Genomic DNA, 20,823 nt, shown 5'->3' on the forward strand with positions numbered 1-20,823 from the left:
CTTTTTTAAGTTCATTGTCATTGTTTGAGAAGTAAACCTTTGCAAGGGAAACATCATAAAAATCTCTTAATCATGTTAAAAAGTGAACCTGATCCCTCTGATAATTCTTTTTTTTTTTTTTTTTTTGTCTCTAGGTAAGGAGACCTCTTGTACTTTAGGAATATTTTCATCTTTTCATATATACAATGGTGCTCAATCACTGAGGAGTTTACCCCCCCCCCATTGACTCACAGTCAATGCCACATCACAGGCAGCACAATGCCGATGTGCCAACCCTTGCTCAAGAAATGGAAGAGGATGCAGCTGATGGGCATGTGTTCGCGGGTTCCAAAGCAACTCAAAAAGATAGATATGTACGCATAAACTTTCCTCGGTACGATGTCTGCATTGTGTAGAAGCCATTTGAAAGGCCAAATGTCGCATGCCATTCTCTCAGCCTTGTGAAGTTAAAAATGAAGCCCCCTCCTTATCTGACACTGCTGGCCCATTTGGTTCAGGCTGTAGATTCCCAGCTGTCTGGCAGCTGTCATTCTGCTTGTTTATAAATGCAGCAGCTTTTAAGCAAGTTTCCACGATGTCAGAGCCTCCCAAGAGGCCACTCTAGAGGCCCCTGCAGAGCCAGGGCTGTGCATACACTCCCTGCCATGCAGAAACACGGCTGCTGGCACATGGAAGCAATATGGCATTTCGCCATGCCACCGGCCATTTGAAAACTCAGTCCTGATCACTCTGTGCATCGGTTAAAATATGCTATGGCCTTGGGACCTCCCCACCAGGCAGAAATCAGACTTTCAAGACCTAGTCCAGCCATGCATTTGATTTGCAGGCATGGATCATTACTTGCTTGCGATACCACTTAAATCTCATTAGCTTGTCACTTTGAGAGAAATAGAAGTAGCAGCGGGCTACATGAGGACCAGGTCCTTTATGCATTTGGGATTGGGTTTTGTGGTTTTGTTACTGCAAAGTTCCCAGGGCAGATTAATGCAATGGAAAGATTGAGCAGCTACCGGAAAGAGAAGAGCCTCTGGAATGAGCCCAGGCTGGGCTAGAATCCCCACTCTGAGGCTACTGGCAATGTAACCTCGAATTAGGTGCTTTACCTTCAAGGGTTTCCATTCTTGTGAGGCTGGAATAAGAACACAGCAAGGCAGTAGTTCTCAATGTGTGGCCCCTGGACCAGTAGGAGCAGCCTCACCTGGGAACTTGTCAGAAATGCATGTTCTTGGTCCCCACCCCAGAACTACCGAATGAGTCAGAGACTCCAGGGAGGCAGCCCAGCAGTCTGTGTTTTACAGCCCTTCCAGAAGATTCTTTTCTTTTTTTTTTTTTTTAACATTTATTTATTTATTCATGAGAGACGCAGAGAGAGAGGCAGAGACACAGGCAGAGAGAAGCAGGCTCCTCTCAGGGACCCCAATGCGGGACCAGATGCCAGGATCACACCCTGAGCCAAAGGCAGATGCCCAACCACTGAACCACCCAGGCATCCCCCTTCCAGGTGATTCTGATGCAGTTGGGAATCACCAATTTAAAATCTCTAGCATAGTGCTTGGCACACAATAAATATTAGTTCATCCTTGTAAAAATTCTGAATTTCTGAGGAATTATTGATTTAGAGCCTAATACATCCACTAAAGCATATTATTGCTAGGGCTTGAGAGAATCTCCTCTCTCAGGAGCAGCTGTGCATCATGCCCCTTTGCCAATCTGTCCTTGGGATAAATTAGCTGAAGCACAAGTCCGAATTAGCAGTAAGCATCTATCGGTGGGGACAGAAATGACCTAAAGGAGCAGGATTCCAGACCATTCCCACTCTCCCTCTCCCTCTCCCACACCCATTCCCACCCAAACCCTCTCTGTGCCAAGTGCCTAGAGCCCTGGGGAGGCACAGAGAATGTGGCCCACTCCTCTGATGCAGCAAACATGCAAACTCCAAGGTTCTATGAGAAGCTATGTGTCTCCCTGCTTTTCTTCCTCGGCCTTGGAAGCCTGAAAGACTCCAGGTGAGGCATCCAATGCTTGCCATTTTGTGTTATTTTCCTTTTAGGTGTTTTTCTTTTTAAACTACAAGTTGCAAAAGAATTCTTTTCAACCCTTTTTTTAAAAATTTTTTTAAAAATTTATTTATGATAGTCAGAGAGAGAGAGAGAGAATGAGGCAGAGACACAGGCAGAGGGAGAAGCAGGCTCCATACACTGGGAGCCCAACGTGGGACTCGACCCCAGGTCCCCAGGATCGCGCCCTGGGCCAAAGGCAGGGGCCAGACCGCTGCACCACCCAGGGATCCCCCTCTTTTCATCCCTTGATAAAATGACATTCATGTTGCTGTCACGGGTTCCTGAAGTCCTGAGAATGTGACGTGACAAATCTGTGACTCCAGTAGATCACTCTCTGGGCTTCGAACTCATCCCATCATTTCTGGAAGATGATGGATCACTGGCCGTGAACAGAAGCCTTCTTTACAAGTGTGAAAAATGTCTCTCTTGAAGAAACGATTATTGAGTTCTCCGGACAAGGGGTATTCAAAACTTTTTTTTAATGGGAAAAAATTGGTCTGCCTTGGAGGAGATGACAAAGGTAAAACATCTCATGTGGCAAATATGAAAAAGTCAAGTGCCAGGCAGGAAGGAAGATGTTGTTCATCACAGGCTTTCCAGCCCCTGACTACAGATATCGAATCCAGATGTGGCCTGGAACCATGCGCCAGGAATCTTCACCAAATAATACAAGTAACCAAACAATCCAATCCATACGAATTGAATAAATAAACATCAATCCTCCATTCGTTAAACAAATATTTGTTTAGCACATGCTACATCTTTGGCCTGTGCTGTGCCCTGGGGACACAAATGGAATTGGAAAGACACAGTAGACAGCAATGACAAGGAAAACAAGGGGGCTCGTGTCCAGGGGGAGCTTCCCAGAGGAAGCAGGCCAAAGCCTAACATGATCTGCAGGATCAATGCCCTTAATCAGGCCAACCGACAGGAGCAGAGGCAAAAAGTATCCTCCCGCAGGGCTGGCACCATGAAGGAAAGGTGGGGGACGTGAACAGGCATGGAGTGGATGGGATGAAGCCAGTGAAAGACGTGGGAACCTAGGAGAAGGATGTCTTGGCCATGCTCGGGGCCAGAGTGTATGCAAGGGCCCCAGGAAGCCACTGGAGTCTTGAGAGCAGTGATCCAAAGGCACCAGCACAACATGGCAAGGGGTTACATGCACAGGCCAAGGGTTCAGAATCAGCTCTGAACTTCAGTTCTGAGTAAATGAAGTCAATGTGTCTATAACCCCTTGGACAATGCCTGGGGTCAGGAAACTCTCAGATATTAGCTGCTCTATCATCATCATCATCATCATCATCATCATTAATGTAACAGGGCAGATACTACTAACCTGGGGTTGTCTCAGCCTTTGCCTCTTTCCCTGCCCATCAAGGAGAATTCGGCCCATACTCTCGCTTCAATCTCCTTTGAGCAAGGACTCTCGCTTTCTGGGGTTGGCAGGAAACAAGTCCCCCAGTCTCTCTGAGAGCCACAGCTGGACCGGGGGGTCAAAAGGTGTGTGATCTCCAGGGTGCAAAAGCGTCTCTCCTAAAACAGGAGTAGATCGTGAGTCCCCCAGCAAGGCTCTCCCAAGACCATTTTTAGCAGGAAGAAAACTGGTCTGCCTCTAGGGCAGGCAGGGAAGGAGCAGAGAGGAGAGAGAGCCATGGGGAGCCCAGGAAGGGAAGAGCTGGTGGGGGGGAGCCTGCGAAGTGCTTGGGAGCTGCTGTGGGTGAAAGGAGGTAGCAGAGGAAGAGGAAATGGCATTAAGAGCTTCATTTGGACCGCCTTTAAATTTTCTTCTAAAGACATAAGAATAAAATTCCCTTTTAATTAGTTATGCTTATATCCCATGTTTCTTTAGCGTTGACTCTGCGTGGACATGGAGCCATACAGACTACTGGGCCAGGATTTAGTGGGGTTATAGTATCAATGTTGAACATGGGTGTATGAGTACCTGCCCCCCCCCCCCCCCCCCCAGGGCTGGTCTTAGGATTCACTGCAGCAATGCAGGCTGTATCCACCTCCTTTCGCTAGATCATGCTGCAAGCAACTCCCAAATCTCAGTGGCTAACAACAACAAAGGTTTGTGCCTTGCCCCTGTTACATGTTTTGTGGTTTGGCCACACATGTTTATTCTGGGAAGGAGCCATTGGATCTGCCCCTACCTGGGCCTGGCAGGCTGGCCAGGAGGGAAGAAAAGGCAGAACCTGAATCCACGAGGGCTCTCAGCGTCTCCATGCAGAGCCTGTCACTCGCAGTCCCATCCCGATGGCCCAACTAGTCATGCTTGTCTTTGTCAGGTAGGTGGTGTGACCGTCCACCGGGAGGGACAGCGAGCTCACAGGAACTCGCACAGAGCTTGCCACATTCACGGATTGCTTATGACATTGCCTGGCCCACGAAAAGGCCTCAATAAATTATGAACATCATTTGTATCAATCTGTGAAATGGGAGAAATGATAGCAGCTGCCTCAGGAGGAAGTTTGAGGACAGAGACATAATGCACACAGGGCCTGACTATCCGGCTAAACTAGTGGTGATTTTCCCATGGGGCCAGGAAAAGCAGACAATCTGGCTGTTAAAGACAGCCACATCCAGGGAACATGTGGTGACCGGAAGCTATAGAGGATCCTTGGGGCCCTGATGGGAAAGGATGTTCCTATCTCAAGGGGTCAGAGACCAGAGCAGGACCCCAGAGAGCCAAGGGCCACATGAGGGCAGAATCTCATGTGCCAATTCCTGTCCTGCCAGAGAAGACAACCCACAGCCCACACGCAGAGCAACAGAGAGCCTGCTGTTTTCCAGCTTCGCCTGGGCCTTGGGGCCCAGCCCTGGGCCCAGACAGGAAGCCCAGGACTGCCTACGTCAGAGAGGCCCTGATACCCTGCCCGCTCCCTACTCTGGGGCACCACAGCTCACACCACTCACCCATCCCCTCCCCACACGAGAAAGGGAACTCTGGGCTTTGCAAACCCCTGTCATTCTCTGCCCAGGCCAGCAAGGCCACTCACCTGGCCAACAAGGCAGGGCCAGGTTGGGAGCCAGGACCAGGGACCACAGGCCTCCAATAAAAATATTTCTGGAACCAATTTGCATGGAGAGATCCCTCCCATTCCCTTTAACCCCATTTCTACTATCTCCCACCACTGGCCTCTTCTCAGGAGCTCCTTATCCCTCCCATAACTGCCCAGCTGAGCTGCCTTTGCCACCTATCTTCTCACTCATTCAATCAACAGCATTTACTGGGGGCCCTCCAGGTGCAGCCTCTGCTCCCATGCATGCTCCGGGGTGTGCTCCAGTGTAGGGGTGAGAGGCATGGGGTAGGGGGGCAGGAACCAAGAGGAAGAGGGAAAGCTTTTCCTGTTGGCCCAGGGTGAGTGCTAAGGAGCACGGAGATCAGGAGATCGGATGTGGCACACAGAATGCCTCTCTTCAACAGTATAGAAGCTGAGGAAACTGAACAAGCCCACATCTGAGCTTTATGTGTTAGAAAAAGATCCAGAGAGGTGCCTGGCTGGCTTACTCTGTTAAGCATCCGACCCTTGATTTTGGCTCAGGTCACAATCTCAGGGTCATGAGATCAGCTGCACTCAGCGGGGAGTCTGCTTGAGATTCTCCCTCTCCCTCTGCCCCTCCCCTCTGTGTATGTAAACTCTTGTGCGCACGTGCGCACGCTCTCTCTCAAATAAATAAGTCTTAAAAAAAAAAAATGAACAGGGCTAGGGTGGCTGCACCAAAGGCAGCAAAGGTGGGAGCAACAGGCATTTATTCAAGGCTTCCTTCTTCCCCTGCTGATACTCTCCTTCTTTCATGGTCACAGGTTAGGGAAGCAGCCAGTGAGCTCTCTGTGGGATTTTGTTTCACACTGAAGCTCTGCTTCTGGAGCATGTGATGCAATCCTCCAGGTGTCTGTGGATGGCCAAGCAAGAGGCCTCAGCTGGAGCTTGTGTTTCTGGCTGTGTGGACTCAAATCTCGGAGCCTTGAAATGAAACAGACTTGAGTTTGAATCCTGATGCTGCTCCAACTCAACTTTGGTGAAACTGTGGATGGCCCACCCATAGCTGTCTTGCCCACCCAAGGTCATCATCCCCTCTGCCTTAGGTGGGGGGGGGGGGGGGGTGGAGATGTGTGGCCCCTGGAGTATACCTGGTCCTTGCCAGGGTAGAGTGGAAGTACTGGGGAACAACCCTCCCAGCTCATGAAGACCCAGTGCCCCTCCATCTTTGGTGGTCCATTTTGCACAGTCTCAGAAGGCCCTCGGCAGGACAAAGCCCAGGTCCCTGCAGGGAGTGTCATGAACACAACTAACTTCCTTCCTTCCCCCAGCTCGTATCCCCACCCTCTCCCACATAAACCACCTGCAGCCAGATCTTCATCTTGGGGTCAGTTCTGGGGGAAACCCAAATGAAGATGTCCACCATGTGAATCTGAAATGATGAAAAAATTCTCTACACCTGTCTCTCCATCTGCATAATCGAGACTGTGAGGAGGAATGAGGAGTAAATGAGGAAGGAGAAGGAAACATGCACAGAGCAGGAAGGTGGTAACACAGGACTCTGAGGAACAAATGACATCACATATGTGGAATTGCTCTGCAAACTGCAGGTGACGCTCCAGATGCATCCAGGGAGTGCTGCAAGGGATTAAGAGCATGCCCTCCATAATCAGAACCAGCCGCGAGACCTGAGGCAACTTACCTCAGTTCTCTGAACCCTGGTTTCCAAGTCTGTTCAACAGAAATAATAATAGCATCAATCCCATAGGGTTTTTGCAAGGATTAAATAAGTTGATATATGTGGCTTATCTAGAACTGTTCTGCTTTCCAATAGAACTACGTGTTTGCCATGTTATTTTCATCATTGTTATTATAGGCTTATTATATTACTAGGTTATTTTTATGCCGTACTGAAACTGCAAGTCTTTTTCCTACCCCTCCTGATGTGTTGCTTTAGCTACCTGCTCCAAAGACTTCTTGAGTTTAGTTTGTCATCATGAGTTTTTTTAATTGCATAAATAATTCATGAATATGCTCCAACTGAAAGAGTTAAACAGTTAAAACCTAAAAGCCCCGTTAACAGTCACCCCCGAACCCACCTCCCACTGTCCACAGCATATTTTGGAGATTTTTCTATGATGATACAATAAGTCTACTTCATTTTTTAAAAAATCATCAGAATAGATATCCCATAAACTGGTTTAACAAATCTCTGTTGATAGATGTCCATGTAGTTTTCAGCTTCCCCCCTTTGAAGGCCTCGCTACAGTCAACATCTTAGTACATATATCTTCATTCAGGCACATGAATATTCCCTAGAATGGATTCCAGGAAGTGGATTTGCTGGGTCAAATGATGTGTGAGTTTTTTGTTTTGTTAAATACTCCCAAATTGCCTTCTAATTTACACTCCTACCAGCTTTGGGGGGAGGTTTGTTTTTGTTTTATTTATTTGTTTTTGTTTTAAAGACTTACAGGAGGGGTTTTGTTAGGCAGTTGGTTTCAGCAGAGGAAGGCATCATGTTTTTCCCTGACAACTAAAAAAGCAGTGTGTTCCTTTCCTTTCCAGAGATCCAACATCCCAGCTGCATAACCCCTCCTCCTCCAACCTCCCACCCACCTCTTCCCCTCCTCTCTCTCTCTCTCTCTCTCACACACACACACACACACACACTCACACACGCATTAGGGAGAATTCTGTCTCCCTAAAATGTCACTGGCTTGATTTGGGACATCATTCACACTAAGCTGTGAACGATTGGGCCTCCTCCACAGTGGCACCATAGCCTTTATTTTTTCTGCATATGGTTGCCTACCCAACACTTCTGCTTCTGGAGGAAGAGAACGTCATCCTTGTTGGAACGATGACCTCTTGGCGGCTATAGAACTACATTTCCCAGCCTGCATTTCGGTGGGGGCGGCCAATGAGCGGCAAGTGGAGGCTGGTGGGTGGTGCTTGCGGCAAAGGCTCTGTAAAGGAGGCTAGCTTACTGGAAAGTGAGCTCCTGTGCTCGCCCCTTCCTTCTTCCTGCTTGGAACTGGGTGATTTTGAACATATGCAGCCACTCACATGGACACCAGCCTTAGCGCTGAGCAAAGTTCTAAAAGACCCTGCTGTGGCTTGTGCCAACTCTCTGATAAACATCAGAGACCATCCAGGGATGTGAAGAGGCGATGGCACTCGTTCTGAAATATGGTGACATTTTAACAACTAATTGGCCATACATATGCCTATAGACTGAATGTCAGCCCTGCCTGAGATGATGATGTGATGACTGGAGTTCCAGCTGTCCTGTTGGATCATGAGGTGCTCTTCAAGATGGAAGCCGGGCACTAAGGATGATGGACAAGACAGACTCTAGGCTTCTGAGGAACTGGGGCCACCATACCTGTCATCTGGACTTCTTTTATATAAAGTACTGAGCTTAAATCCAGTCAGGTGCTGGCATTCCTTCTGCCATGTTTTGGCCATTATGACTGAAAAACACAAGTCCATACCTCCCATCGCCAAAAAAGCAGCTCCCATTCTATAAACTTAGAACTGCTTTGAGGGATCCCTTAAAGAACTCCACATGCTATGGCATTCTCCAAACTCCAATGTGCCACTTCCCATTATACTTAACATCAACATCAGACATTTGACAATTCTCCAGATATGGCCTGACACTTTTTGTCCTGGACACTGTTTCTATTCATTTATATTAAAACTGGGTCAATTTGGGACATACCCACTGCAACCTGAACTCCAAGATCACACTCCTGATTCCCCTCAGGCAACTAAGCTCGCAAATGCACAATTCCTGCACAAATATGGTTCAGAAATTCAAAGAAGTCCCAAACTGAAGTGTGCACCAATTATAAGCAGGACATGGAAAGGTGTCTACTAAGTTTCATCAGAGTGAAAAAAAAAAAAGTCCCACAATAGAGAATTAAAGAGATTGTGGTAAATCTATGCAATGGACTACTAAACAGCTATATAAATTATGACATAGAAACTTGTCAGCAGGGGTGCCTAGCTGGCTCAGGTGGTAGAGCATGCAACACTTGATCTCAGGGTTGCAAAGTCGAGTCCCATGTTGGGGGTAGTGATTGCTTCAAAAATAAAATAAATCTTAAAAAAGGAAAAGAAACTTGGCAATGTTCAAGATCCCTTAAGTGAAAAGTAAGTCTTGAATGATTTCTTTGGTAAAAACAATTTTGTATAGATACATGTTTATGTATTTATATGTATCTGTGCAGATGCAAATAAAAATGATGCCAAAAATATTTGCAGCGGTTATCTCTGAATTCATGGGTGATTTTAAATTTTCTCCTCTGTGACTCTGTATGTATGTGTGTATGTATGCGTATATATATATACATATATATATACACATATATATTTCAAATTTCCTACACTATATATTTTTATAATCAGAAAAACACAAACCAAATATCTATCTATTGCTCTCGTTATATACATATATAGTATATAATGTGTATGTATGTATATAATGTATATATTTTTAGTAACTTAGACATAGGTGAAGGATGAGCTTAGTCTCATCCAGTCTCAATCTGGAGCTTTCAGTTCACGGGCAATTCTTTTTTTTTTTTTTTTTAATTAATTTTTATTGGTGTTCAATTTACCAACATACAGAAAAACACCCAGTGCTCATCCCGTCAAGTGTCCACCTCAGTGCCCATCACCCATTCCCCTCCAACACCCGCCCTCCTCCCCTTCCACCACCCCTAGTTCGTTTCCCCGAGTTAGGAGTCTTTATGTTCTGTCTCTCTTCCTGATATTTCCCAACATTTCTTTTCCCTTCCTTTATATTCCCTTTCACTATTATTCATATTCCCCAAATGAATGAGAACATACACTGTTTGTCCTTCTCCGATTGACTTATTTCACTCAGCATAATACCCTCCAGTTCCATCCACGTTGAAGCAAATGGTGGGTATCTGTCGTTTCTAATGGCTGAGTAATATTCCATTGTATACATAAACCACATCTTCTTTATCCATTCATCTTTCGATGGACACCGAGGCTCCTTCCACAGTTTGGCTATTGTGGCCATTGCTGATAGACACATCGGGGTGCAGGTGTCCCGACGTTTCATTGCATCTGAATCTTTGGGGTAAATCCCCAACAGTGCAATTGCTGGGTTGTAGGGCAGGTCTATTTTTAACTCTTTGAGGAACCTCCACACAGTTTTCCAGAGTGGCTGCACCAGTTCACATTCCCACCAACAGTGTAAGAGGGTTCCCTTTCCTCCGCATCCTCTCCAACATTTGTTGTTTCCTGGTTCACGGGCAATTCTTAAATCCATTGTTCAAAATCAAGGGTATCCGAATTTTGGAAACCAAACCTTGTTGAACTTCTCTGGCATTTTCTAAGTTGTGTCATGTGCCCTAGTGATACATGACAAGCTGTCCGTTCTTGACAATGCAAGAAAAGGCCATCTGATGGCCTTCCCCATCTCTGTGGTGGGTGACCAGGCCTGGACTGGCCCCTCTGTCTCCTCCCCTCTCTCTTATTCCTTCAGTTCATGCTTCCCTCCCACTGACTTGGCACCTCTCTCCACCTCTGCCCCAGATCCTCCACTCCCCTCCCTGGGGAGAATGTGTCCTGCCAGCTCTTGCCCCATCACATGAGGAAAAGGAACTTTCTCTGCTGCTGTCCCATCCTGGGACGTTTGCTCAAGAAACCAACCATCCCCTCGGACCTCAGACAAAGGCTGCTTTGGCCCAGCCCTGAATGAGTCTCTGCCTGGAGACAGAAGTAGTGTGGCCTCCACCATCTCAGCTGCTTCCTCTGGTCCAATGCCTGCAGCTCTCAGAACTAGCCCCAACTCCTCTTGTCCCCTTTACCTCTGCTGGAGGAGGAAGCCAGACAGATCTTTCGGTGTTCATCAGAGGAACCGAGGACAATTAAGATCTGCACGTCAGTTCTGAAGGCTGACCTGAGCAGCTTGTCTCCAGGTGCCCTATAGCTGGAGCAGTGAAGGAGATTATCCCACACCTCCCCACCTGTCTGTGAGCCAGGTTGACTGCGCCTCCCTTTCTCCCATCTCATTTTCTTTTTTTTTTTTTTTTAAGATTTTATTCATTTATTCATGAGAGACACACACACAGAGAGAGAGGCAGAGACATAGGCAGGGGGAGAAGCAGGCTCCATCCAAGGAGCCCGACATGGGATTCGACCCCCGGCCTCCAGGATCAGGCCCTGGGCTGAAGGCGGCGCCAAACCGCGGAGCCACCAGGGTGCCCTCCCATCTCATTTTCATTAGGACTCAGAGAAACCAAAATCACCCCTCACCAGGGAATGCTGCTGCTGCTCTGCTACGGCTATGAGCTGAATTGTATCCCCCTCAAAATTTTAATGTTGAAGTCCGAAATCCCAGTACTTTCACAATGGGACTATTTGGAGACAGGGTCTTTGAAGAGGTAATTAGGTAAGTTTTAAAAAGAAGAAGAACTACAGTGCAGAAAACTTGGAGAACAGAGAAGTTTTACTCAAAATAACAATAAAATGTAGTTTTGTTAACAAAAAATAAAAAGCCGAAATTAAGCTAAAATGAGGTCTTTGGGGGCAGGCCCTGATCCAACAGTACTGGTGTCCTTATAAGAAGCAGAAATTTGGGATGCCTGGGTGGCTCAGTGGTTGAGCATCTGCCTTAGGCTCAGGGCGTGATCCTGGAATCCTGGGATCGAATCCCACATCGGGGGCCCTGCATGGAGCCTGCTTCTCTCTCTGCCTATATCTCTGCCTCTCTCTCTGTGTCTCTCATGAATGAATAAAATAAAATCTTAAAAAAAAAAAAGATGGGGAAATTTGAACATAGACATACACAGAGGGAAGAGGAGGTAAAGACACAAGGAGAAGATGATCGTCTACACATCAAGAAAAGGGGTGTCAGAAGAAATTAACCCTGCCAGCACCCTGATCTTGGGTGCCTTAGCCTTCAGTTCTGTGAGAAAGTAAATTTCTGTCAAGGCACTCTGTCCACAGTGCTCTATTATGGTAGCCCAAACAAACTAATACAGATGAGGAGCAGACCATCACTCAGGGGGCACATCAGCCTAAGGGCTAATCAATTTAATACATTGTCTGCCCTTTTAACCTCAAATAAATAAGCCTTCTGTATCTCACCCTGCCTTTTCCCTCTAACCCCCTGAATTATGTCTACCTTTGAGTGAATAAGACCAGAAAAATGGCATAATTGTAGACTGAATAAGTAAACTGAATTCCTCACTTGGAGACAGACACAGTCACTCCATCCTCCTATGTCCACCTGCCCTCACTTGTCCCTCTTCCAGCCACAGGTGCCTTTCTCACAGGATCCCTCAGAATTTGCTCTTCCAGAGAGGCTTCCTCCAAACCCCTGAAGAGTCTCTGCCCAAGGTCACCAGGAGCAAGCAGGGCTCTGGGCAGAGCCAATAGTCCTGCAGAGAGCTTGTTGGGACTGAATCTTGATGAGAGAGCCCAGCACGCAGAATGATGCTCCTGTTGGACCAGGCAGTGCAGACTAAGGGAGGTGGGAAATGCTGATGTCTATCAGGTACTCTCATTTTGCCACATATTGGCAGAGTAAGGGTGCCCCATCAGGCTCAGTTTACCCCTCTATAAAATGGGCACAATATCAGTAGTTACCCAATAAGAATGTCCTGAGGATTCAATGAGTTAATGTTTGCCAAGTGTTTAACATGGAATAAGTGCTTTAAAAAGATGTTAGTAGTGTGGTAATAGTAGTGGTGGTTACCATGACCACCACCGACAACTTCTGAAACCCCTACAAAAGCAACTGATGGAGAGCAATGGAACAGTCTCCAGACTACACTCCCCCTCCCCTAGTATTGGCCCTCTCACAGCCAGAAAAGGACCACTTCTGTGGACAGGCAGAAAGCGTGCCCAGAAAGTGGCGTGTTTTCATTAAATGTTTCAATAGAGAGATTTCAAAAAGATCAGATCGATACATTCCTCCCAAAAGGAAACTCAAACATGTGTCCTCCTCATCCTCACAGAGAGCAGTGGGTCGCCTCTGCAGCTGGTAGTAGGAGCAAGGTCTCAGCCAGCCTAGCTGGGTGTGCTGCTGGCTCTGTCTCTTACTTCCTCTCCTAAATTACTCTTCTGCGAAGTGGGTATCATAAAAATAGCACCTACTGCATGGGATTCTTTTAAGAATTAGATGCTATTCTGTACATGTAAAGCAATGAAGTCAGTACCTCTGCAGATAGTTAACATTCATTAACATTGGTTGTCTTTTCAGTGATTTGTTCTCAGAAGACATGAATTTGATTCCTGTCTATTCCCCATACATGAGATTTTGAGCAAATTTTAGTCTTCGCCCCCAGCTTTGGTGGCCTCACCTATAAAACAAGAGCAATATATGCTCATCCTCATAAGATTGCTGTGAGGATTAAATCAGAGAAAGTCTGTGCAAGTGTTCTGTGCCATCCTCATTCTTAAATTACTTGCATCTCTTATAAAGCTAGGCACAAAAATGCGTGTTGAATAAATGAATATAAAACTCCATGGTATGATGGTTACTTAATGGATTAGTGTACACTTCAGTTAAAACTGGAGAACTCTTGAGTGGCTTCAGGAATTGAGGCCCATCAGACGCAATGGGTTCAGTCAAGATCACAGACCAGCAACCACCTAGTCATGCTTGTTGCTTCTGATTTTCAGGCTGATGAGCTGGCGTGGTCAAGCCAGACACAGCTCGGCAACGCTGAGCCTCCATCCTGCCTCCCCAGCATCCCCCTGAGTGAAGGTCACTTTCGTCCACCTAACACACTGGATAGAAGATACACTGTGGCCACCGATGACTATGTTGTCTGCAGTCGGGGTCAGTTTCAAACAAAGAGCAAGCTGTTTTCTCGTAGTCTGGGAGCACCGAAAGTCTACTTCAAATGCGGTATGAGCTTTCTCCAGTGATGCTCTAACTTTGGGCCTGCAGTTCCTCTTCTTAACCAAACTCATCCCAAGGAGTTATCCATTTTAGTGCCTGCGAGTCAATAGTGCAACACACACACACGAGAGAGAGAGAGAGAGAGAGAGAGAGAGAGAGCAGCCCGGGTGGCTCAGTGGCTTGGCGCCGCCTTCAACCCAGGGCGTGATCCTGGAGACCCGGGATCGAGTCCCACGTCGGGCTCCCTGCATGGAGCCTGCTTCTCCCTCTGCCTGTGTCTCTGCCGTGCTCTGTGTGTGTGTGTGTGTGTGTGTCTCATGAATAAATAAATAAAATCTTTAAAAAGAGAGAGAGAAAGCAAAGAAAAGAAAAAGAAGGAGGAGGGAGAGAAATTACGATTCAGGATAATTTTGATTCCATGGATTAGTCAGAAACCGTGAATACTGACTAATCATGTCTCAACTTGCCCCCTCAGGACTCTGGAATGAAGCAAATCCCCTTGTGGGCTCTACCAGGGCATGTTAATTCTAATAAGATGAAGTTGCTGTTCCAGTAATTCATCTCAAGAAAATTTTCCTGGAAAGCTCCACTTTCCCCCCCTAAGAAAGCATTGCTTTATTAAGGTGCTTAAGGTAAGGGGGATGTTTCGACATGCAGGCACTCAGAAGGCAGCTCTGCTTCTCCAGCCAACCCCTGCTTGCCGTGGGGGCTCACGAGATGGGGCTGAACAGGAACCAGACGGGCTTGGTCCCTCCCAGCTCTCTTGAAAATGGAGGTGACAGCTCCTGCCCAGCGATCCTGCCAAGGCTGATAAGATCACATGTGGAAAGTGCTATGAACTCCTTAGAGATACAGCATCCTTTAAATGCCGTTTTATCATCCTATGCCACTTTTAAATGTGTGCCTGCCTACTCAGGTGGCCATAGTTGAGGGGCGTCCACGCCCTACTGGCCAGCATTCCAGTCAGACGGCCTTCTACTCCCAGCTATCACCCTCCACCTTCCTCCACTGCCCTACAGCCCAGCCTACAAAGAACTAGGAAAAACATAAACAACGAGTAATGGTCACAAGCATCTGTGGGGGCCCTCCTGGGTGCCAGGTATCCTGCTAGGTGCCCTGTATAAAGCGTCTCCTTTAATCTTTACGACGCCCTGGGAGGGGGGTTACCACCACCACATCCTGAAGAAACAGGCACAGGCAGCTGAAACGAGATACGGAACCCAAGGGCAGCCAGGTTTCCTGGGATACCTGATGGTTGCTCTTTGTATCCGACAGTCCCATGCCCCCTCAGAGGGGCCGAACAGGTACTACAGACCACCCGGTGGGATACAAGCACTGCCAGCAAGGACCTGTTAATAAGCCACACTGGGAAGCAAGGACAGGTTGGTTTGTTTTTACAAAAGATGACATTGCTAATCTGATGAAAATCTCATCTAAAAAGAAATCTGAACACTCATCTATCAACAGAGTCTGGCGGCGTTACTGACTTGTCCACCCCCCACTCTCAGCCTAGGCCTGGCCTCCTCTCTAGTGACTGGTGGTCAGCCTGTGTCATCCATCCCAGAGTTAATTCTCTGGGACAGGCAGCAGAGAAATGACATGGGGTGAAGGGAAACCATTCTGCATGGTGCCCTCTCTCCTCTCTCACCCAACACGTTACTTCCTGGGTTTTCCATGGGCTTCCAATGTCTCTCTCCTCTATCCAGGGCTTCCTACAAACAAGGATCCTCACAAAAGCTCAGGCAACTCTACATGCAAATCCGTGACCCTTGTGTCTGGACATGTTCCTTCCCCCTGTTTCACTTCCATCATCTGTAAAATGTTGGAGAAGAAGACTGCTGGGAGGATTTAAGGAGAAAATATACCTTAAAAGTACCTAGCATCATGCCTACACATGTAGAAAGTAGCTGTAAGTAGTGATTTTTTTTTTTTTCCAGAAGCCTACAATCGTTATTCTCCCTCGGAATAAAACTCCTCCTTATGGCTTTTAGGCTCCTCAATAGGTGGAGATGCTCCGCATATTCATTTATTCTTTTGTGTATCAACTATGTATTGAGCATCTACCATATACCAGGCTACAGCAGATAAAACACTTGCCCTCATGGAATCTACACTAGAGTGGACAGAGATTGAACAGTGAATAATAAACAAATAAAGGAGCAAAGATTTAAAAGAGGTGGAAGCAGAGCCATCCATCCAGGTATGTGGAGGGAGAAGGGAGGGCCAGGAAAGGAGAATGGCATGAGCAAAGGCCCTGTGGCCAGGAAGTACTTGCCATATTTGGCGCCCAGTATGGAGGCAGTGGACAGGGCACAGTGGGAGGACCCGAGGGCATGGCCCAGGCTAGGCCTAGGGTGAGGAGAGTGAGGCATTCACCTGAGATATAAAAGTAAGGCGCGCCAAAAAGCTCAGTCACCATGATAAATTATATATTCTAATGCAATATTTCAAAAACATAAGATCCATGCAAAAATCCATGATAAGCAAAATATAAATATTTTTAATAAAGACAAGATCAGTATGAGCAATTCTCCCCTTTTGCCTCAGGCTATAAGATGGCTTAGCCCAAGCACTGGTGCTACTGTTCCTGCCTTAAATTTTGTACTTGATTTAGATTTTTAAAAATAGTTTATTACAACTTTATTCATCTTAATAGCAGAACTTTTTGGTTCCCCCTTAAACTTGTGCCTGGAGCAAATGCCTCATGTGCCCTCCCCTTGTCCAGTCCTGTGCCCTGGAGGAGCAGAGGCCAGGCTGTATAGAGTCTTTCGGGCGGTATTTGTGAAATGTGACCTCACCCGTACCTCAACTGCTTCAGGGACCCCCAGTCACTGTCCCCTCTAGATCATCATCCTCAGTGCTCCATCACTGCTCATGCTATGGCCCCTGCCCTCTTTCCTAAAACTCCTTGCCCAGATGCTGCTCTGTCTGCGAGGCAGCTAGGTGGGAGAATTTATAGCAAAACGTGATTATTGGCACCGCACAGATGTGTGAAGGAAGCCTAGACTTCCAACATACTTATTCAACAAGAGCTGCTAAGCACTTCCTAGGTGCCAGGCACCAGTCAAATCAAAAGGGTATGACAATGAGCAGGACATCCGTGGGGTGTGGGCTACTAGCCCCTCCCTACCCCAGCAGTCGTCCCAGAGGAAAATGAGCCTGGAGACAAAAGGCAGCCTCCAACTCAGAGACACAGGGCAGCCAGCAGCCACAACGATGTCGCTCAGCACAGCAGAAACGTGTGGGAATGTGGCTGCACTGCCAAGAAGCTGTGCAGTCCTGGGTTCAGCAGAAATAACCATCCCCACCCCAGAGAGCTCTTGTGTGGTGTGTGTGCCCCGTGAGGGACGTCTGGGAGGGTCCTTAAGGCGACACTGAAGACTGTTCTCTTTCTCGCCAGACCCACAGCAATGCCTCCTTCTCTCACCAAGTGTAAATAAGAGTTGGTAAGTGACTGCCAGGCTTCTCCAGCGGCGCCCAGCTCCTGCGGGGAGGCAGACAGCACCATCAGAGGCTTGAGATGCTGCCAGCTTCACTCTCAGGGTGTGCGAATACACTGTCACATCTCAGCTCTCACTGGTTCACGGCTGTGACAGACGGGTTCCTGCATGTGCAACACCCTCTCCCCTGCCACCCCCAACTTTAACACTTCCAGTCGAAAGATCTCTTACTGCACAGAATAGCAGCTTTCAAGAAGATGGAAGAATTTGTGAGTGCCAGGTCTTCTCGGCAGGGTAGCGGGGGAAAGCCAGCGCCCACATCTGTAACTGGTTGTCAGCTGAATCACAGAATTTGCAGCAAGATCCCCTTTTTTGAGCAGAGAGGGCCTAGGATTTCCAACCTGAGTGATTCACACTGGCAAGATTCAGTCCCTGTTACAGAGGCCAAGCCACTTGCTCATTCTATGATATGCAGCTTGTTTCTGTCTCAGAATTTCAGACCAGTGAGGGGCACCTGAGTGGCTCACTCTAAGCGTCTGCCTTCAGCTCAGGTCATGATCTCAGGGTCCTCCTCTCGGGGAGTCTGCTTCTCCCTCTCACTATCCCTCTCTGCTCTCTCTCAAATAAATAAATAAAATCTTAAAAAAAAAAAAAAAGAATTTCAGACCAGTGAAAGGCCAGAGCCCCAGTCTGGGGTGCGTTTGGGGCAAGCCAGCAACAAGGAGGCAGACAGTAATAGGAGTTTAGAACTGGAGGTACCACAAAGGACAGCCAGCCCAGGCACTTTCAAACACTCGTTTGAGCAGAGAAGATCTCTTTAGCTCAAATATAATCATATGTATAAACTCCGTGTGTATTATTTATTTATTTATTAAAGATTTTATTTATTTATTCATGAGAGACACACATTTTATTTATTTATTCATGAGAGGCAGAGACACAGGCAGAGGGAGAAGCAGGCTCCTTGCGGGGAGTCCGATGTGGGACTCGATCCCCAGACCCCAGGATCACCACCCGGCCAAAGGTAGACACTCAAACCGCTGAGCCACCCAGGCGTCCCTCCAAGTGTATTTTTTAAAAGAAGGAAAATGATGCTCTTCTGTGTTTCTGGAAAGTGATATTATTGAAAATTTGGACAGAAGTCTTCTTGTTGTGGGAGAGTCCTACAGTAGGTAGGATATCTAAATCCCTGGTCTCCATCTCTAGCTATCAATGGTTCCCTCTACACCAAATGACTGAGCTAAAAAGCACCCCCATATTTCCAAATGCCCTCCACAGGTACTGCTCCCACTTAAGAACTCATCTAATCATGGGTGCACAACTGGACTGGTGGGGCAGGGGTGGCTACTGATCCTGAGCTGATGACTCTGACCCTGGGCTAGGCACAGCACCCCCAGAAAACCACACCCACCCTCCGTCAGCACCTGAGGGTTGATACATTCTCTCTGGGCCGCCAGGAATAAACCACCTAGCCTCTCTGGGCCTCTATTTCTTCTTCTGCAAAATGGGAATGACAATAATGGGCTCCTGTGAGGACCAAATGAGGCACCATACACAAGCTTGCTTTGTAAACTCTCAAGTCCTCTGCTGATGCACAGCATCACTCCTCATACTACCCTGGGGATGTAAAAGACACTGTAATCCTAGTCTTTTGAAAAGACTTACCATGGAAACTAAATAATAAAAGCAAAAAGCTTAGTCCTAAGGCTTCCACTGAACCTGCTTCTATTCACATCCCTTTACACATAGCCCGGTGAAGATGGTGGTTGCCCTCCGCTCCCACTGAGACACCTACTTTCTCTTTTGTAAGCTAGCAAGACAATCGACCAGCCTCCGCGTGCAGCAAAGGCTCAGCCAGGATGGCTCAAAAGCCTACAACTTAGAGAAAACTGCTTAACAGACCTCAAGTGCTTTCTTTATTAACCCAACTGGTGTGGAGGACTTGAAAAGACATCAGGGAAAAAGGGAGGAACAGATGCCTGCCCCAATTTCACACCTGTAGTCAGGCCATGATGTCCCCACACTGTTTTCAGAGTTTTCATAGACTGGAATCTAGTTCTTGAAAAAAGGTTGAGATTTTCATTGAAAAGGGAATCGAAATGGCATCACATCACTGAGGCCTTTTCTCCCCCTACAAACCCCCAAATCACTTGAAAGGGACTCTGAAAGAGAAGATTGTACAAGTATATTTTTCAGGATGAACTGAACAAAGGAATCCATTCCAATTTCATCCCAAACTCAAGTCCAACATTTTTTAGTTCCAGATCTTATTAGGTGACATAGTTGGGTTTATTTATTTATTTTTCCTCTATTCCTCATTCCTGTGTTCAGGGTCTGCCTTTAGAGGAGTGTTCTTCAAACATTCCCAAGCAAGTGCCAGAAGTTGCTTTAGTAGGCTTGGGACCAGCTTTGCAAAATAAAATCTCACAATATCACCATGCACTCCTTCAGCCCCACTCCACCCTCAAAAATGGTTCCATCTAGTTTTGGCTAACTACAGCTTCTGGGTTCAAAGAGAAAATGCATGGAATGATTTTGCTGGCTTCCTCAAGATGTCCAGGAGAGTCCACATGAGTAAGTCCAAAGTGAATAAGAAACACATAATCCAATTTCTATATAAACATACCTGGGCTTGAGAGAAATAGAAAAGGTGCCTGGCTTAAGATATTCTACTCCCTCCACTTAAGAAAGAAATCTTGTGAACCGGTGAAGCAGATCAAAAACATAAGCCCTGAATCATCAGAACCCAAGTGAGAAAAATAACCAAAAAGCAAACGAAAATCGAAGTGAAATTTGTATCTCATCACAGTGGAGGCTCAAAGAAGCTAAACAGCGGCTAATTTCTGAAGGTCACCTGTGGCTTCCTTACTCCCACAAGGCAGCAGAGGTCTGACCATTTTACCCACTGACCTGGGGCAGCAACTCTGTGGCAGTGTCTGTCCTCCCTGATGTATTCCAGCTCATTGCCAAGGGAAAACGAAACAGAAGCCCAGGAGCAAAATGCCAACATGGCAGCAGAAGAAAGGAGCTCTGTTAAAGTCTCTGCTACTCCATTACATTTGCTGCTTTTTTAACACTAACTCCTCTAGAACCAGATGCTATGCTAATAAAGGCCTATTGAATAAGCAATTCAGAAAAGGTACAAGGGCAAGTCTTCTAAAGGGAAATGCTGATTAACACATAATGGGCAGTCCACCCTTCAAACACAAGAGCCATGGCTCTGAGCAATAATATGGCTTGTGGTTCAGCACAAGACTCCGGAGTCACCCAGACCAGCTCAGTCAGACTTGCTTTCTGGGTGATACAGGACAAGTCAGTTAGTCTAATTTTTATAGGTGCATCTCTCTAATGGGATTAAGAACTATGACTGTCTAATGATTTTGGGGTGCCTTAAAAGAGATAATCCAGGTAAACAGTTAGCACTTTTCCTGGTACAAAGTTCA

Source organism: Vulpes vulpes, chromosome 9 (genome assembly GCF_048418805.1).
Source record: "Vulpes vulpes isolate BD-2025 chromosome 9, VulVul3, whole genome shotgun sequence".
Taxonomy (NCBI): Eukaryota; Metazoa; Chordata; class Mammalia; order Carnivora; family Canidae; genus Vulpes; species Vulpes vulpes.